Source organism: Xyrauchen texanus, chromosome 8 (genome assembly GCF_025860055.1).
Source record: "Xyrauchen texanus isolate HMW12.3.18 chromosome 8, RBS_HiC_50CHRs, whole genome shotgun sequence".
NCBI lineage: Eukaryota > Metazoa > Chordata > Actinopteri > Cypriniformes > Catostomidae > Xyrauchen > Xyrauchen texanus.
This window is the reverse complement of record NC_068283.1, coordinates 23607217-23617819: the sequence shown is the minus strand read 5'-3', so window position 1 is coordinate 23617819 and position 10603 is coordinate 23607217. Positions and strand designations below refer to the sequence as shown.

The 10603-nt window shown below is 45.4% G+C and overlaps 1 long non-coding RNA gene across 1 annotated transcript; it reads right to left on the bottom strand.

Annotated features, from left to right (window-relative positions):
- Window positions 1-8089: 8089 nt before the first annotated feature.
- Window positions 8090-10322, bottom strand: LOC127647966 (uncharacterized). Its single transcript, XR_007971120.1, has 3 exons — window positions 10183-10322; window positions 9009-9108; window positions 8090-8217 (listed from the first exon to the last, which is right to left on the bottom strand). It is a non-coding gene; the product is annotated as an uncharacterized LOC127647966 (long non-coding RNA).
- Window positions 10323-10603: the final 281 nt, after the last annotated feature.

The following is a 10603-nucleotide window of genomic DNA, read 5'->3' as shown; positions in this document are numbered from 1 at the left end:
GGCTGGAACCCTGGTTTTCATTGACTGAAGCGGAAAGTCGCCGTGGCGCGAAGCACGGCCGGCTACGCAATACTCGTTCCCTCATCTAGAGAGAACCGAGGTTACGTTAGGTAACCGATACGTTCTCTTACGAGAGGTTCTCTCAGATATGCGTAAGCTAGCTTACGCTACGGGAACCCATTGTCAACGCCGTGCGCGCCAAGCATCCACTGTATGAGCCCCAGGGAATTAAGGGGGACCCGGGGAGCCCTTATGAGTGGGGAAATAATATTTGGCCGGCAAGAATGCGGGTCATTGATTGTGTAATACATAAGCACATAGTGGGAAGGGAACGACAGAGCGGCGGTGCCGGTCTGTGTGGAATGTGTCCCATCAGTGCAGCTCACCAGGGGAGCTGTAGCGTATTAAACCGCTAGTAGTTTTGCCTGCAGAGCGGGCACTTCCATATTGTAAAATCTGGGAAATCCCGCTGGACCATGCCCACGAGGATGCCATGCCTCTAGTGGAGTGAGCCCTAATGCCCAACGGGCATGGCAGGTCTTTTGACGCGTATGCAGCAGCAATAGCGTCCACTATCCATCTAGATAGTGTCTGTTTCGAGGCGGCGAGACCTTTGGTGCGCCCTCCGAACGAAACGAAAAGCTGCTCAGAGCGTCTGAAAGCGGCGGAGCGCGCAGTATACAATCTCAGTGCTCTGACCGGGCAAAGGAGATTGGCGTCGCGTTCGCTATCGGGTGCTGGCAGCGCCGATAGGGAAATGACCTGTGCTCTGAAAGGAGTACCGATCACCTTGGGAACATAGCCGTGTCTAGGCTTTAAAATGACCTTGGAGTCACTTGGCCCAAACTCAAGACACGCAGCGCTGACAGACAGCGCGTGAAGGTCTCCCACACGTTTGACTGATGACAGGGCAGTCAGTAAAACGGTTTTGAGTGAAAGGTATTTCAAATCCACGGATTGAAGTGGTTCGAAAGGGGGGGCTTTCATAGTTTCGAGAACTATAGAAAGATCCCAGATAGGAACCGATGGGGGGTGCGGGGGTTCATCCTTCTAGCTCCCCTGAGGAAGCGGATGACCAGCTCGCTTTTACCCCATGACTGGCCGTGCAGGGGTTCAGCGAACGCCGCAACGGCCGCCACATACACTTTGAGCGTGGATGGGGATCTGCCCTTATCCAGCAGCTCTTGTAGAAATACGAGCAGCGACGACACCCCACATGTCCGCAGGTCCAGGTCTCTGTCGGTGCACCATTTTGAGAACACAGACCATTTTGACGCATAGAGTCTTCTCGTGGAAGGGGCTCTAGCGTGTATGATGGTGTTTATTACTCCTTCTGGCAGAGCGACGGGTATTCGTTGATCACCCACGCATGCAGCGCCCAGCGCTCTGGGTGGGGATGCCAGATTGTGCCGCGAGCTTGAGAGAGGAGATCTGCTCTCACTGGGATGGGCCACGGCGCTGTCAGTGACAGCTGCGTAAGCTCCGGGAACCATGTCTGATTCTCCCAACGCGGGGCTATGAGGAGCACCGAGTGACGCGTTTCCCTGATCCTCTGCATTACCTGTGGCAATAGCGAGACGGGAGGGAAGGCGTAAAGCGGGCGTCCGGGCCAGTCCTGGGCCAGCGCGTCCTCGCTTTCGAGAAAAATATTGGGCAGTGAGAGTTCTCTTTGGACGCTAAAGAGGACTATCTCTGCTCTGCCGAATAGGTGCCATAACGTCTGGACTGTTTGAGCGTGCAGGGACCATTCCCCTGGGGGAATATTGTCTCTGGACAGTCTGTCCGGGCCGTCGTTCAGGTGGCCTGGCACGCGCGTCGCCCTCAGCGAGCGCAGGTGGCACTGGGACCAACTCAGTATGCGTTTCGGTCAGATGGAATAGGTTCCTGGATCTGACACCGCCCTGACGGTTTAGGTAGGATACCACAGATCTGTTGTCCGAACGGACCAGGACGTGGTGACCCTGAATGACCGGGAGAAAGCGCACGAGCGCGTACTCGACCGCTATCATTTCCAGACAATTTATGTGAAGGAGCTTTTCCTGAACTGACCATAGGCCGAAAACCGGAGAGCCCTCGCAGACCGCGCCCCAACCCCTGTTGGACGCGTCTGTCGAGATGACTTTTCGGCGAGATACAGCTCCCATTGTCACTCCCCGCTGATACCATTCGACCACTGTCCAGGGCTGCAGAGCTGAAATACAGGTCTGAGTCACCTTGATGGGCTGGCGGCCTGTGGCCCAAGCCCGGCGAGATGCGCGGGTGTTTAGCCAATGCTGAAGCGGGCGCATGTGCAGTAAACCCAGCTGAAGTACTGCTGCGGCTGAGGCCATGTAACCTAGCACTCTCTGGAATTTCTTCAGAGGCGTGAGGCTGTTCATCTGAAAAGATGCGGCTAGTCGCTGAACACGGCGCGCGCGCTGTGTAGATAAGCGAGCCGTCATTGCCACGGAGTCTAGTTCTATTCCAAGGAAGGAAATTGTCTGACTGGTCTGTAGTGAGCTCTTGGTCCAATTGACTGCAAGACCCAAACTTTTCAGATGGCTGAGGAGAACTGCTCTGTGAGACAGAAGCTCCATATGTGACTGTGCCATAATCAGCCAGTCGTCCAAATAGTTCAAAATTCGCAAACCCTGACTCCGCAGGGGTGCGAGCGCCGCACCCATGCACTTCGTGAAAGTACGGGGTGCTAAGGACAGGCCGAACGGAAGGACGGTGTATTGATAAACCTGGCCGTCGAAGGCGAATCTCAAGAATGGCCTGTGACGGGGATTTATCTGAATCTGAAAGTATGCATCTTTCAGATCGAGAGAAATAAACCAGTCCCCTGGCGCACATGCGCGAGGAGTTTCCTGATTGTAAGCATTTTGAACGGTCTTTTTGCAAGCACCTTGTTCAAAACCCTGAGATCTAATATGGGTCTGAGGCCGCCGTCTTTCTTGGGAACAAGAAAATAACGGCTGTAAAGCCCCGACTCGCTCAGAGAGGGTGGCACTTTCTCTATGGCCCTTTTGCACAGAAGGCTTGCTATTTCTGAACGAAGTATGCACGCTGCTTCCGTGTTCACAGTGGTTTCGAGCCGCGCTCTGAAGCGAGGAGGGCGGCGATCGAACTGTAGCAAATAGCCCTGCTATTTGAGGCTGTTCATCTGAAAAGATGCGGCTAGTCGCTGAACACGGCGCGCGCGCTGTGTAGATAAGCGAGCCGTCATTGCCACGGAGTCTAGTTCTATTCCAAGGAAGGAAATTGTCTGACTGGTCTGTAGTGAGCTCTTGGTCCAATTGACTGCAAGACCCAAACTGTTCAGATGGCTGAGGAGAACTGCTCTGTGAGACAGAAGCTCCATATGTGACTGTGCCATAATCAGCCAGTCGTCCAAATAGTTCAAAATTCGCAAACCCTGACTCCGCGAGGGGTGCGAGCGCCGCATCCATGCACTTCGTGAAAGTACGGGGTGCTAAGGACAGGCCGAACGGAAGGACGGTGTATTGATAAACCTGGCCGTCGAGGCTAATCTCAAGAATGGCCTGTGACGGGATTTATCTGAATCTGAAAGTATGCATCTTTCAGATCGAGAGAAATAAACCAGTCCCCTGGCGCACATGCGCGAGGAGTTTCCTGATTGTAAGCATTTTGAACGGTCTTTTGCAAGCACCTTGTTCAAAACCCTGAGATCTAATATGGGTCTGAGGCCGCCGTCTTTCTTGGGAACAAGAAAATAACGGCTGTAAAGCCCCGACTCGCTCAGAGAGGGTGGCACTTTCTCTATGGCCCTTTTGCACAGAAGGCTTGCTATTTCTGAACGAAGTATGCACGCTGCTTCCGTGTTCACAGTGGTTTCGAGCCGCGCTCTGAAGCGAGGAGGGCGGCGATCGAACTGTAGCAAATAGCCCTGTTGTATTGTGCTTAACACCCACTTGGATATCCCTGGAATAGCTTCCCACGCTTTGAAGCGTAACGCTAGAGGGTGAATGGCCAATTCGCTCTGATTGCCGCACACAGAGCGCTGAACAAAATGTGTGAGCGCGTTTAGTGTGTTTATGCATGATTGCTCGCAGACAGCATGAACAGGCTGTTTTGTGAGTGACTTCCCGATTGGAATGAATGGGGAAAGAGTCACGTGATGCGCAAGCATAGTCATGGGCACGGGACTTACACACAGAGGAATGTTTGCTGGCCGTGTAACAGAGCGGGCAGAGAATGGGCGCGCGCACGTATTCGTGGGCGCATTTATTGACTCTAGCGCTCGAGCGGTTCGTAACCGCTTTATGTGAGCGTGCTCTGGTGGGGACACGAGACATGCTTGTGTGTAGAGGTGAACACTGGATTGTGGGCACATTTTCTACACATAAGACATGTTCCCAGACAGCACGTTCAGTCTTACTATGGCGTTATTTCCCTGTCAAATGTCGAGAGCGCATTATTGTAGCGCGAAAGTACATTAATGTTATGCGCGAGCGCGAATCCCTCTGCTCGCGCGCGGAATATAATGCGCCGAGCGCGAATCCCTCTGCTCGCGCGCGGGAACTGGGCGCGCGCCCTCAGATACACGCTGCTCTTGAAAGAATTTTCTCTGCGCTCGCTCAGAGAATATGCCTGCACTTAAAACGTGTTCATTGCAATCGCGAATCTCTCCTCTTCGCTTAAAGTAAGCGTGTTTGTGCTTAGACTGTGTCCCGTGCGTTCGCGCATGCCCAAGTACTCTTCTCTTCGATTTCTTTCTCTTTGCTCTTGGCATAAACGCTGTCAAAACGGCAACAACCAATCAGAAAAGGCTTCAACGACTGACCAATGAAAACGCGACATCGTACATGGAATCTTATTGGTTGATATTGAACCGCACATGTTCATGTGTTCAATCAAGACGATTCAATTCAATCAAGACGATTCAATTCAATCAAGACGAGCCGAGATGGATCCGCAGAATCGACGATCTCAGGTAAACAGTTTTATTTGTTTTGATGTTAAATATGTCAAATGTATCTTAGAAATGTCTGGGAAGAGGGCGATTGGATTATTTTACATATAAATTACCTAGACTGTCAACCACATTCATACTACAGGCGCTATGCCCATTGTAGTGAGATTTTTGAGCCAAATAGATTTGAAAGCCGATTCCAAAAGGCAAAAATAATATTTTATGTCTGATAATTAACACATTGTCTCGTGCAATCACACCAGTGATTAAACATTAAGTACGTAGCGAGATCAACTGCTAAATTAAAATCTGAAAAAAGACTTGGGGAGATAAGGTGGCAACATGCCCCGTAAAATTATGCTAGTCCTATATCTATTATGGCTGTCACGAATGAAGTGATGTGAAATGAAAAGTGTCATCTGCAATAGATTTTCTTTATCGCGGATTGCAGCGTTGAGTGTTATAACGTTAATCAATCACCCACTTTCTGTTGAGCTTAATTAATGCAGTTTGGCCAATCAGAGGCATTTTGATTAAAGGACAAGTTCGGTATTTTACACTTAAAGCCCTGTTTTAAGATCGTTTCTGATGAAATAGAACGGTTAAGATTAAAATTTGGACCAAGGCATCATAAAACCAACGCACATGGCACCCTTTAGCGTCAATATGAGACGCAGATATATATGGGCCAGAAGGCCTCCTAGTGGTCTAACCCTAACCAATCTTTCAATCTTAACCGTTCTATTTCATCAGAAACGATCTTAAAACAGGGCTTTAAGTGTAAAATACCGAACTTGTCCTTTAATCAAAATGCCTCTGATTGGCCAAACTGCATTAATTAAGCTCAACAGAAAGTGGGTGATTGATTAACGTTATAACACTCAATGCTGCAATCCGCGATAAAGAAAATCTATTGCAGATGACACTTTTCATTTCACATCACTTCATTCGTGACAGCCATAATAGATATAGGACTAGCATAATTTTACGGGGCATGTTGCCACCTTATCTCCCCAAGTCTTTTTTCAGATTTTAATTTAGCAGTTGATCTCGCTACGTACTTAATGTTTAATCACTGGTGTGATTGCACGAGACAATGTGTTAATTATCAGACGTAAAATATTATTTTTGCCTTTTGAATCGGCTTTCAAATCTATTTGGCTCAAAAATCTCACTACAATGGGCATAGCTATGGGCTGAAATATGTGCCACCAGAAACTGAATTTGAACCATTTATATTTGAATTTGAATGGCTAAACTTGAATAATTGCATTGAAAAACTGAATTTGAATCACATAATTTGAAATTGTATTGTTTAATTAAAATTGAATTTATTCAAAAACTGAATCTGAATTGTATCATTTGAAATTGAATTTATTAGTTTGGAACTGAAGTCCAATAAAATTTGATCCTCAACTCTCTATATATCTTCACATTCACTTCTCACAATTCAGATTCAGTTCTTAAATTCAATTTTAAGTTACTGAGACAGATATCCGGGTAGTTGGAGGATGAAGGAAGAGCAATCGAGCGCAGATCGATAGATAGCGTTCATTGGTTGGTTTCACGTGACGTCACGCTGCTGCATCGCGAGAGCGCGCAATTCAGATGGAGGGCAGGAAGTGAAATAGCTGAGGATCTGCCGTCTGGCAAAATGCCAATGTTTTGTGTAGTTTACGGCTGCTCCAATCGTTCTAATCGAGAAAAGGGAAAGGGTTTTTATAGAGTAGATTTCTCGATTTTTAACGTACGTCTGCGGTCGGGAGGAGCAGAGTCCGTTAATGCCCGTGTCTGCAGCGACCACTTCGTCGGAGGTATGTTAGCTAGACAACGTGTTTTTTGTGCCTGTGTTTATATAGCATTAGGTTGTCATTAAATGCTCATTTACTTAGTAATGCTTATTAAGTTACCGGTAGTCTAATATGGACTTCATTGGGGCTTTTAGGTTGCCCTAGCGCTTGTCTAATCTTTCGGAGTCTGTTGTCCCATTGGAGTAAGGAGGAGGGATAATAATCAGTCAGTCCAGTACCTGAGCCCTCACACATGTAGTGTCCAATACCTGATCCCTGCTTCTTGGCTCTGATGATGATAAGTAAGAGGACAGGGAGTAGTAGTACCTGAGCCCCGACACATATCAGTCTGTTAATATGTTTTCAACAAGTGTAATACTTTTATCCACTAGTCCAATTGTACTGGCTATATGTATTATATGTAATGAAATGGATTCTAATCTGTTATTGCACACCATGTTCTTGTTATTATAACAATTGTTGAAAAATCTAATCTTGTAAATAAACCACCATGTATAATTCTGTCTTCTCAATGGCATTTAATCTTTTCATTTAAATTATACAACAACCAGAACTCACAAAGACCACACTCATAACAATAGTCAAAATGTAGAGTGCCTAGATCCTTTCATTACATTATACATGTGAGTTTGTAACTTGCTGTCCCAGTATTTCTGGAGTATACCGTTTCTAAAAAAGCACTCAACTTTAGGGATAACATCATCCCAAAGTTCAAGATCGGGCAAAATCCTTTCAACAAAAATGTCATTGTGGTTCCACACAACAAAATCACAGTACTCAGCGTCTACAATGTGAAGCTGACCCTGAACTTGGTAGTAGTAGTCATGTGTCCGGTCCAGCATGACATTATAATAATAATAATGCATTTTATTTAATGGCGCCTTTCATAACACCCAAGGTCACCTCACAAGCAATATACAGGTCACTGCATAAGACAATACACACAACAAACAAGCCGCATACAGATAAAGTGCATTAAAAACTCAATACCATATGTTATAAAAAAGCTTGTATAAAAAGATATGTCTTAAGACGCGTTTTAAAAGTCAACAAGCAGTCGCTATTACGTAACATCAAGGGGAAGAGATTATCCCCATCATTGATGAGGCAGAAGCCCTTTTCCCCAGCACACAAGCGCAGGTTGGCTTCATCTTGGTGAGAGTGTGGACACTAAAATCACAAAGAGAAGGACACGTGAACAATAGATTAACAAATATATTTTCTGCCTTTTTGCTCAGTTTAGGACTTGAGACACGACTCAGACTCGAGATTTAGGGACTTTACTACAACAGAGACTGTAATATTACCTTAATCTCGCGAGATGCCAGTTCCGTGACAGTCACAAGCAACAATCCCATCAGGGAGGACCCCATGTATGGCCACTTGGGGTTCAGCCAGAGACCACTGTCCATACAGGAGAAGCCTGCATGCTCCCGACCCATCAGCTTCTCATAGACTCCTCTGGCTTGTGCTTCATGTTTGCATCCATAACTGTACACAGTACACATGCAAAACATGAAAAGGAAATGATTACTTAGTATTGGATGTGTAGAGCCAGTTCAGTGATTTAAATGCCATTTCCCTAACCCCTATACTTAGTTCTACTCCTGCATAACCATAGTCTTATAACCCTATAACTAATAACTAACGTGCACCAAAGCAATGTGTTACTATACATTTCATTTAATATTCCATCAGTAAGATACATTTACTTAACAGACAAGCTTCTTTTTATCCAAATTATACCCTCTGTTGTCAGTGTTTCTTTTTCTGGACATAAACACAGTTTACACGCTGCCTTACCTCTGCCTTACCCTAATTCAAACCCTAAATACCTTGTAGCGGCTGTGGTGAACCTATATGCTTCTGGGTAGCATATGGCCTTGATCAAGCTCTTGGATGGTTGCTGTGGGTTGGTCTTAATAGCTTGTTTCAGCTTGGAAGCAGTTATGCGTCCAGCTCTTTGCCTAAACCAAATCCTGCATGCACTCTGACTTCGAGTTGCCCTCTCTACAGCCTGGACCTGGGACATGATGAGCTCTTCTAGCTGGAATACCTGGCATAGCTCTCCAAGCTCTTTGGGGGTAGCTGCAGAGTCTCTGGTGTTCTGTATTCAAGAACAGTTTTAGGAAGCATACTAGATTTGGGGATGAATTCTTTGTAGTAAGGCTCCCTAGCCATCAGTGCTGCACTCCTTGGACAGTTTTTGCTTAAAGTCTCAAAAAAACTAGCATATGTTTCTGACCCTCTCTTCACTCTTGGGCATGAAGTGATTTCCCAACCTGGTTTTCAGTTGTCCTGCCATCAATAGAACGGTCAAGCTTTTTTTTTTTTGGCTTTAGCAGAGGAGAAGTCGATCAGAGCTACTGGAGCAGCAGGAATCTGAAAATAAGTTAACACAAAGAAGATCATTAAGTCCACATTTCTGTGGTCCATAACCATAACATATCTATATGCAGTATAAATCTGCCGTTTATCCTATGGCTGTGAGCAAAACAGGTAAGGCTATCATCACAGGATTGAGATGCCAAACTGTGTTTATGTGGGTCTTTGCTGTCTTAGCTTCTCTTTGTCCAACAGGGAAATTGTGACGGACCACATTGTCACAAGCTACACATGTTAAGGCAGAATATAGAATAGAAATAATTTAATAATCCCCAACATTAGGTATGATGGAATATAATGAAAATCCCCTAAAAGAAGATGAAATGTAGATGAAGACAAGCAATCTGCCTGATGAAGTAACCAAAGGGGCACAATATAAACATTAATTTAACATCATAATTTAGCCTACAGTTACACAGTGTCCAAAAAATACAGTGTCACCTTACCTTTTTACATGTGATGGCATCAGCCACTTGCACTGCTCTGTTGTGCAGGAAGCTGTATCGCTTTCTTTCGAAGTGTAAATGTGCTATTTTTGTGTTCTAGTCAAACGGAATTAACTAACTTATGCATTCAATTCAAATGAATAGGGCTAGTGCTATGGTGTAATTGCCCTGAAGTTTATGGCCTTACATTATGCTAGCACCTGCCAAACACAGCGACACATAACTTACACGCTTACTACTCTCTCTCTCTCTCTCTCTCTCTCTCTCTCTCTCTCTCTCAGTAAGCAGTAACGTTACTCTGACAATGACAACCACGAGGAGAAGTTAAAGGGGAAAAAAAAAAAAATCACACTGAAGACATGACCAGTCTACTTGGCGGCGGCTAACACTAGCTACGTTTGCAACAACATTTTCACCGGAGGAAGAGGCAAACGCTTAGAAATAATAAACACCAGGCAAAAATGTTGTTACCAGAGCTAGTAGGCTACCATAAAAACGTGGGATTATAGCTACTGTGTTTGCAACGTCGGGAGAAAGATTTAATTTCCCTGTTTCTACAAAATAGCTATAACATTAACAACAGTTAAACAAAAGATCGTTAGATCGTAAAAAAAAATGTCATTACCGTATTTGTCCCAGCCGAATCCATGGTGGTGGTCACGCAAGTCAGGCAGCACTTCTTCTTTGTTTCATGGCGGGTAACGCCCTGTGCTCCAAAACATTGGTGCTGATTGGCCCAAGAGGAGTCCTGTGCGCCAATGAACGCTATCTATCGATCTGCGCTCGATTGCTCTTCCTTCATCCTCCAACTACCCGGATGTCTGTCTCAGTAACTTGAAATTGAATTTGAGAACTGAATCTGAATTGTGAGAAGTGAATGTGAAGATATATAGAGAGTTTAATTTTCAGTGAGGATCAAATTTTATTGGACTTCAGTTCCAAACGAATAAATTCAATTTCAAATGATACAATTCAGATTCAGTTTTTGAATAAATTCAATTTTAAATAAACAATACAATTTCAAATTATGTGATTCAAATTCAGTT